We start from the raw sequence: 9911 nt of genomic DNA on the forward strand, positions 1-9911 counted from the left end.
GAAGAGCACCATGACAGTGGGAGAAACATACTTATGAAGAACTATTATTGATGAAGAAAATATGATGGGAGCAACATATCAAGAAGCAGCTTGAAGGGGGGAGTACTTGGGCACCCTGTTTTCCATTGATGTCAAAGGGGGAGAAAATGTTGGAAGGGAAAGAATATTGCCATCAGTGACAAAGGGGGAGATTTTTAATCAAGGTTGTCATTGATGTCAATCTGGCATTATTGGGATGAAAATATTCTTGTGATGCATATTATGATTATGTCCCTACTCATGATGACAAGTCCCTCTTGTTTGATTAGGATGCCATTAATGAAGATGTCAAGCTATTAATGATGCCATTACGATGTCAAGCCACTAAGAAGATGTCGTGTCCTAGATGCTTGAACTAACCATGAAGACACCATAACCTCATGTATCCTTTCTCTTGATGAAGAAGCCCTAGAAATCATGATGATGTTCTTACTCTTGATGAAGAAGCCTAGAACCTAGAAGATTTCCTTACCCTTGATATTGAAGGACTATACATGAATGACCACAATGTCATACGTGATGGCACTTGATGAAGGTCTTGATGACATGGACAATGATTGGAGACATGACATGAAGGACTTGGAAATCACTTAATGGAAAAATATGACATGAAGGACTTGGAAATCTCATAATGGGAAATTTATGTTGCACTATGACTTATCACTACACAAGTATATGATGATATTGTTGGATAGTTGGATACAGGATGATACACTCATGATGCCATTATTGGATACACTCATGATGTCACTCATAATAATATTGTTGAGCCAAACAATGATGAAGCCATGTTGTCCTAAACAATAGAAAAGCCTTGTTGTCCTAATCACCTTCTACACATAAAAAATTCAAGGACAGTTACAAATAAAAATAAGTTTTGGCATCTTAGAGGAAGCCTATCAACATGGGTCTTATACCATCTTGTAGAGTATATTTTTTTTCGTTCTAATGAGCCCTTATTTGTCCTGAAACTCCCAGTAGTTTGTGAGATATTGAATTGTTAAGTTAAGATAAATATGTCTAATTATATAGCCAACCTACACTTTATTCCTCATGTCGACTTCACTCCATAGACGTGTCCCTTCATATTTTATGAGAAATCACTATGTGTGTGTGTGTGTGTGTGTGTTTCAGACTTCATTTCTTACACAGAACTTCGACAAAAATCACAAGAATTATTAGGGACTGTTCACAGCTCGTAAGGAAGGCATTATACTTAAGAAAGGAATTATTTAAATTTGTTTTGGGTCTAAAACAACAACAGGACAACGTTGAATTCTAACTGTGTATTTCTCTGGCTTCATACCTTGAACTGTGGTGACCTCTGTGCCTAAGACTATGTACTCATCCTCACATTATTATCTCTATTTATGAATAAAAGTAAAGGAAATAATAGCTAAAGTCGAGTAAAAGTAATCAGTAACAAATTAGACGAATCTAAGTAGGAAAAACTGATCTTTACTATCTTTATGTGCAGATTCATGAATTGAGCGATGGCTTCCCAATCGACAGAACGACAGTATCTCACAATGGAAAGTGACATCGTCAGAGGCAAGGAAGGACAACGGAAGACCGGGCAAACCAATGGCTATTTTATGATAGAATCAAATCAAGTATAGTGAAATCCTCAGGATCCCCTGATCCTGAGGATTCACTTTTATCTATTTATTTTCTAAATGTAATATATAAGGCCGAAAGGCAAAATTGCAGGAAGTGCAAAATTACACAGTTTGTAACTATTCTTTTTGACATTGATATTTTGGATGTTGTAACTTGGTGACTTACATTAATGAAGAAAGGTTGTGCTTAATTCATCTTTATATTCTGAGTACCTCTTAGCGGAGACTTCTGGCGACTTTGGGCCCGGTCAAGAGAAGATCTACTGCTTCACCCGTGTCATTATCTTTTCTCTTTCATTCTTGATTGCTTGTTAATGTTAAGTTAATATTACTTCTAATTATTGTAAATATTGATGATTCAGTTTGCATTTGTTGTTCATTTGAGATTTAGATTGATTTGTGTGTTATATGCGAGTAATACTTTTGATTGAATCGATTATGATAGTTCTAGCTCAGATCATCGTTCCTTTCAAGTAATGTTATTTTAGAGATAGAATTAATCGCTTTATGCTTCTACAGTCATTTGCTATTAGATAACGTTTGATATTCCTGTATCGTTTGTTGTTCAATTCAAAATTGTTGTTCAATTCTAAATTGTTGTTCAATTCAGATTTGTTGTTCAATCTGGAATTGATGTTCAATCCAGAATTGCTGTTCAATTCGGAATTACCGTTCAATTTGGAATTGTTGTTCAATCCGAGATTGTTGTTCAATTCAGAATTGCTGCTTAATTAGGTTTTGTTGTTCAAATACCATTACTGTTAATTATTACAGTCCTCTTTCATGAGTGAGAAAGTTAGCTTCAATTTTAGTTAAAACTGCCAAGTGTGATTCTTTAAAAGTTGTATTTAGATTTGTTTTCTTCCATGATAGGTTAAGTAGGATTGTAGAGTGCATTATGAATTTCTTTCAGAATTACTTCTTTCAGAATTGATTGGATTGAGTTTGAAGAAGATAGTCATTAGCAGTTGCAACGATTTGTAGTAGTTAACCTCTAAATTCACTGCATATATAGTGTTGAAACTCTTGAAATAAAAAAACTTTCCTTGGGTTGACAATTAATGTAGGAATTAAGATTGTTTGTAAAAAGACATCTTAGTGCACCAACACCGGGGAACACAGCATAGAGTTGGCAACAGTGCAAAGTTAGCATCAATGCAAATTCCTTGGTGGACATTGTAGTGGCTAGTAGTAGTCAGATGATCAGGAGACAAATGCATCATAATGAACAAAGTTGATTCAATAATTAGGATGCTTCTCAGTTGCAGTGGTTGAAATTGCAACAACAACAGATAAGAGGGAGTTGCAATTCAGATGCAAAGTTGGCAATAGTATAGCAGTAGCACAGATGCAGCATAAGAGTTGCGCAACAATTGATGGAAAATGACTGAGGGGATAATGTAGTGTCTAAGGGAACAATGCAGAGGCTGAGGAACAACACTATGACTGAGGGAGCAATGTAGTCATTTCCAGCAGAGTTTCTTTTTAGACATCAACAACGTGACAAAGGATGATACATAAACAGGGTGTTGTGGTAGGGTGTGAAACACTAGAACACATTCCTCGCTAAGAGGGAGTGTTAGGTTTTGTAGTATCAGATGTGTTCTAGTCACAAAACTTAGTGGAGAGGCTAGAATACATGAGATATCCATAAACCAGAAATCATTTTTGGAAATTCCACCTAGAGGTCACTTAATTAAATTATTAACCTATTTTTTAATGTTTCCCAAGTCTAAACTTAGGAAAACTGGTTAATTAATCAGAATTAATGAATTCAAGGTGAGAATAATATAGAAACTCATACAGATCGACTTTGATATGGTCCTAGCCCTTGATTAGGTTTTAATATTGGTCACTGGAGCCCCAACATAGGATTATAAGAAGAAGTCGATGGGCACTTGGAGAATACACTAAAGGCACTTGAGTAGTTCGTTTTCCTTGGCAGATCGATTTCCAGAGAGAAAAAAGAGTTGTAGAAGAGCCAGAGATCAAAGCAGAGATAGTGAGGGGTAGGGATAGTGATTCAGAGGGATATTTCTAGATTCAGAGAGGAAACAACAAGTCACATAAGTGATTCATGCAGAAGTAGTAGAAGGACTGCACAAAGGATGAAGCAGAGTATTTCGATTTAGTTGGGGAGGAAGTTGATTCAAATTCTAGACGTCGAGAAAGTCTTCTCGAGGGTCGAAGAGTCAATTTTAGTAGTAGAGGTAGGAAATACGGCTTGTTGGAGGCTGATCTAAGCCACACGTGTGAGAGGCAATAGAAGGACTCGACAGAGGGCCTACAATGGGGTTTGGACAACTATTTTTTCAGGAGGAGCCAGTGCCGAGATTTCTTGTGGAATGAGAGAATTTATTCTCTCTAATTATTATTTTTAGATACTTGTTGTTTGGATTGCGAGTTGGGCATCCATATATTGTACTCAGATTTCACTGCTGCTTAATAATAAAACCCTCATCTACTGCACTGATTTTCCCACATTGGGTTTTTCCAGGGACAATTGTCCAAAAATAACTGTGTCATATTTTTATGTGTGTGTGCTATATTTTCTCAGTTTCCATCTCTATTTTCTTCCGCAGTTTATTTGTGAAAATAATAGTGTGAATTATTTGACAGTTGTTGTAGCAGACTATAGATAAATTGTTAAATAAATTAGCAATTAGAAAAATAATTTCCAGTCACTGTGATAGATGAAATTCTCACATTTTATGAGTGTGCATTGAACTGATGACTTTGGTAGAGCATAAGATGATTTATGGATATAATATGGGATATAGAAATGAGATAAACACCTTTATGAGGAATCAACTTATATGTGTGTATTCTAAATAAGAGAAAATACAATTTTCCTATGAAGTACTTGAAACAAAATATCCTAACATGATTAGTTCTTGGAATCTAATAATGATAAAACATGCCCAAAACCGAGTATTTCCATGAATTTGTCCAAACATTTGGTCTAATGTTGTTTTTTCACATACTTTAACCAACCAAATTTATAACTATGAAATATTCATTGAGCATGTTTGAATCTATTGTGACTATAAATGATCCAATAGGTTAATACCTCCATGATCAAATATGATTTTAGCTTAGGATGTGCCATTGTTATCATGTTTTCAAGTGAAAGAACAATTCCACACCCCTTGTGTTTGATAAATTAATAGAGAAAATAGTTAGCATTCGCAGACACATAGGATGGTGATGAGGTATTCAAAAAATTGGGTTAATGCATGTTTTTCACCCTTCTTCCTCCCTCCCTATGTTGATTTGATGGTTCTAAAACATGGTAAGAGAGTACAATTAGAAGAGTTTTTTCAATATTATTCGTATGAAGGGAGTGCTCTAATCGATGTGTACGTGAAATGCAAGTATATAGAGGCCACATGCCAAGTATTTAACAAAATGTCTTAATGATAACGTAACAATTTATCATGGAATGCTATCATTGCGGGATTTTATCAAAACATTTGTGAAAAAGAGGCCTTGGAATATTTTTGGAAAATGTAATTGGTTGGCATGAACCCCAAATCATTTACTTGTCTAGCCCTTTTTGCATTAGGGTGTTCCTCTTCCTATTCATTAGTGTCCATGTTTGACAACATTTCAGAACCTATCCTTTTAGTTCCTTGGTCAAGATTTGTAGGAGTTCGAACTACCAGAGTTGGGACCTTGTCAAAAGTTTTGTTCCCTTCAATATTAGGTCTGAAGATTGAGGCAGTTACTATCCTTAAGAGGTTGAGTTCTCTCTCGTACCCATATTAGATAGTATAGACGGTGGTCTAGGCGAATCAACTAATCTATCAGACCCAATAACTAGATCACATAAATGAATTCTCCAAACCTATCTCCCTCGAATGACCTAATACATTTTCCTCCAACTTTTCTCGGATTTTTACCTATGTTTTCTTTGAAGCTATTTCAAAAGGCGGTTAGATCTATAACCATGTAATTGGACAATACATGCTTGAATTTATAATTGGTATTGAATGATTGGGATAGTGAATTCAAACATATTACTTGAATATTGACTCCATTACTCTTTATGTTTTGGGTTGCAAGCTTTGGTTTTTTCCATAAAATTCTATAATTTTGTTTTTGGATTCACTGTAGTTTGATGGGAGGATAAATGGATATCTAGGATTTAATTCATGGACAAAGAAAATTCATGGGGACTTATCAAAATGAGTATTGGAAGCAAATATTGGGCAGAATGATATTTTTCTCCATTGAGCATAAGTGTGTGGCAATGAGCTTGGCTATAGCTGCTTCAGAGGGTCCAACACTCGACCAATCTCACACCTATCTAAAGTCTAACCAGGCTCCTCAATTCCATGAATTTCCTTTTCAGCTTTCCAATGCAGTTTTAGCCAATGGAAGTCCTAATAGAGGGCCTCACTTATCTTTTGTTAACAAAGTATGGGTGGATATATCCATGCCATTTAAGCCTAGGTTTTGGGGATGTTGTGAAGAAGCAATATAATGTTAAGTTTTTTTTTGAATAAGGATTGTTAGGTTGTGACTTTGGTCTTTTGACATGAGAGGACAAAGAGTCTAACGTGCCACTTACCTGCCTGGAACAGGAAAATTTGGATCCCACAAGTTGGACAACCATACACAATTCATCTATACCATCTATCTATATATGATAATGGAATTATTTTTCCACTCTCTTAGTTAATTCATATAATAAAATCAATCATGTCTAGTCTATCCAGTTCCAACTGAATGTAACATTATCAGTCAGTGTCTTGTTATAGGTCATGGTTATAGCACTTAAATGAAATAAGTATCAAGAAATGCAAATCTAGGGTTTGACATACATATTTAATGGTATCAATATAAGCATTTACATCTTCCTTTGAATATTTTGGACATATAAATAGACAAGATTACAACCATGGAAACCATGTGGTTTCTCCTTCTCCTTCTTGTTGTTTTTATATTGTATTTTATCAACATTGAAGGAGGTGGAATAGTTCATTTGGAGGGATTATTGAAGAAATCAGATGAAGAATGAGCTTTTGCTTCCATACAAGAAGTGGCTTCCATAGGTGTTTTTTAGAGATTGCTCCCTTCTCATTCTTCCAGCTTCCACCTCAAAATTGTGTCCAGGGTAGCCACTACAACTACTTTATGGATTTTTTTAAAATCTCTCATGTTTTTAATGAAATGAAAGGAAATAACAACTAATTAATGTCTAAATAAATGTCTTTCCAGTAAAAATGGTCCTCTGAGTTCGTTCCTCCACTTTTTCCACTTTGAAAGCATCGAGATGGGTGAGAGACAATATAATGATCTAATTTGGATCACACCTCACAATTTTGGGAGGATTTTTGTCCCCAAAATATTCTACTGAATGAGGTGAGGAATTTTTCCTCCACCTTCTCTTAGGTGTACTATTTATCTTTGCCTAGAAGTTTTCCTTTCAACCCAATATGCCAAAGTTCATGTTTCCCTTGTCTTCTAGTTCTAAACCTCTTCTGCAAAATTTTATCCTTTGTCAACTCTTTCTAAGCATATAGTTCTAAAGTCTTTATAGAAGATATGACCTATTCATCTTCCTAATCTAGCAGGGAAGGCTCATAGAGTTTCATATTCTCTACATTCACAACTGAGTAAATGCGCATGTATGGGCGTAGAATGAGTCTATAGGCATTATCTCCTATCTTTTCTAGTTTCTCAAAGGGACCATATTATAGAGCCTTGATTTTCTTACCAAGACCTTGTAGCCTCTCCTTGTTCAATTGTAACCATACTCTGTCTCCCACCTTGAACAACTTCTTTGTTCTATGATGGTCATGAGTGGCCTTTTTTTTTTCTTATGACTTTTGTAGTGTATCATATAATTGTATAGGAACTTTCCTGATATTTTCCAAAAAAATTCAACCCTTGACGCATCCCCTGTAAGATCCTGTAGATTTTAACTGTAGATTCAACAACTTATGTGATATGCTAAAACAAAAGACAAGAATCTACTCTATTCTTCAGCGGAAACCAAAATTGATCGATGAAAACAATAAGCAAAAAAGGAAGAATATCAATCGCACATAACACAATATTTCTCTTGGGGAAGAAACTACTAAAAACCCTGACTATCTATATTGCATTAACCAGAAGATCTGAGAAGAAAATACAATGTTTGTTCAACTCAAACAATTCATGCACTAGTACAATCTAACTCTCTGCCTCACAAGCCAACTCAAGCCAACACTTAGCCAATTCTGTTGCCTACCAAGCCCCTACTTCCTTGCGTAATCCCTAAGGGAATTAGCCATTATTTATTTAGGAAATCCACTCTCCATAACTGCGCAATCCAAACATAGGTCCTCAATTGATTGCATGCACCATCTGTACAACTCGGAAAATTATACAACTGATAGTACATTGTCCCTGAACTCTAATCTCAACTAGGTCTTCCTCTAAACTGACATGCATGATTTATTTATGAGTGAATCTTCAGTTAACTGGTGTGGTATTGGTGATGCATTGGTGCACTACTCCACTATTAGACCTCTACTAGTTCCTCCAACAATTAGAACTAGTTTAACTGACTATAACTCAGTTAGACTGATTTATCTAATTACAACTCAAAAGAAATCAACATGGGCCCCTAAAATTTAGGGATCACTCTACATGACTCTAGATAGACTTCCAACTCGAATTTCCTAAGTCAATTAAGTCAATTTAACTTAATTAACTATTACAAGTTGCTATGAGAATAGAATTCTGAGTAAGTTAAGTCAATTTAACTTAATTAACTATTACAAGTTTCTATGAGAATAGAATTTCGATTTAAGTCACAATTTAATTCAAGGACAAATTAAATTGGAATTTCTTGTTGCTATTTTTATCACTCCCTCTCAACGAGAAAGGGATTATCTGCTACCTCGATGTTGCCTCTGTGAAACTCAAATTTTCATCTTGACAAAGCCTTTATCAAAATATCTACATCCTACTCCTCTGTGGGAATGTACTCCAACAACATAATTCTCCTCTGCACACAATCCCGAAGATCATGATACTGGATATCAATATGCTTGGACAGATCATGAAAAACTGGATTTTCGGAGAGTTTGATACAACTCTGATTTTCACAGTAACAGTTGGATCCATCTGCTAACTAACCAACCAAAATCTTCCTCATCCAGATAGCCTCACAAGTTGCTTGACTAAAAGCCATGTACTATACCTCCATTGAAATGAGTGCAATTGATATTTGTTTCCTGATGTACCAAGAAACAACTTTTGACCCAATATTGAAGATCCTTCCTGATGTGCTCTTCTTGTCGGATGGACTCCTTGCTCAATCTACATCAGTGAAAATTTGAAGCTTCACTCCCTCTGTCTATTTGTACCATAAACCATATTGAGTAGTGCCTCTGAGGTATCTCAACACATGCTCGGTTGCCTTCCAATACAATTTGGTCAACTTAGCCATTGCTTTACTAAGTTGGTTAACTGCATAGCACATGTCTGGTCATGTGTTAACCAAATACATGAGTGAACCTACAAGCTGCTTGTAAATAGTAGCTTCCACTACTTCACTGGAAGTAGCATCCTCCTTCCTCCAGTTACCTGCTAGAGGAGTCTCCATGGGTTTACTACTCTCCATGTGAAACCTTTTGGTATCTCATTGGCATACTTTCCCTCAGAGACAAAAAGTTCCTCATCACCTTGCCATACTTCCATGCCCATAAAGTAGTGCACGAGCCCCAATATCAGCTTATCATCACCTTTCGAAATCAAATCGTCGACATATAAAACAATAATCAACAATTTACCTTCAACCACGATATGATAAAGGTTCGCATATGCTTCACTTTTAGTGAAGCCTGACCCGATGAAGTAGCTATTGATATTGGTGTACCAAGCACGGGGTGCTTGCTTCAACCCATACAACACTCACTTAAGTCAACACACATGTGACTCTCTGTTGAAGGTCTCAAAATCTTCAGGCTTCTCAATATACACATCTTCCTCAATCATGCCATTAAGGAAGGTTGTCTTTACATCCATCTAATGTATCTTCCATCCCATCTGCACTGATAATGCCAAAATGGATCTAATTTATGAGTACCTTGCAACAGGAACAAAAGTCTCATCGTAATAAATCCCCTCTACCTGAGAAAAACCTTCGGCCACAAACCTAGTCTTGCATTTCTCCACACTACCATCCGCTGCTTGCTTTACCTTGTAAATCCATTGGGAACCCACCATTGAATTATCCACTGGTCTTGGGACCACATC

The sequence above is a fragment of the Pinus tabuliformis genome, chromosome 9 (assembly GCF_031772625.1).
Source record: "Pinus tabuliformis cultivar Carrire ecotype Pingquan chromosome 9, CPIR1, whole genome shotgun sequence".
NCBI classification, from domain to species: Eukaryota; Viridiplantae; Streptophyta; class Pinopsida; order Pinales; family Pinaceae; genus Pinus; species Pinus tabuliformis.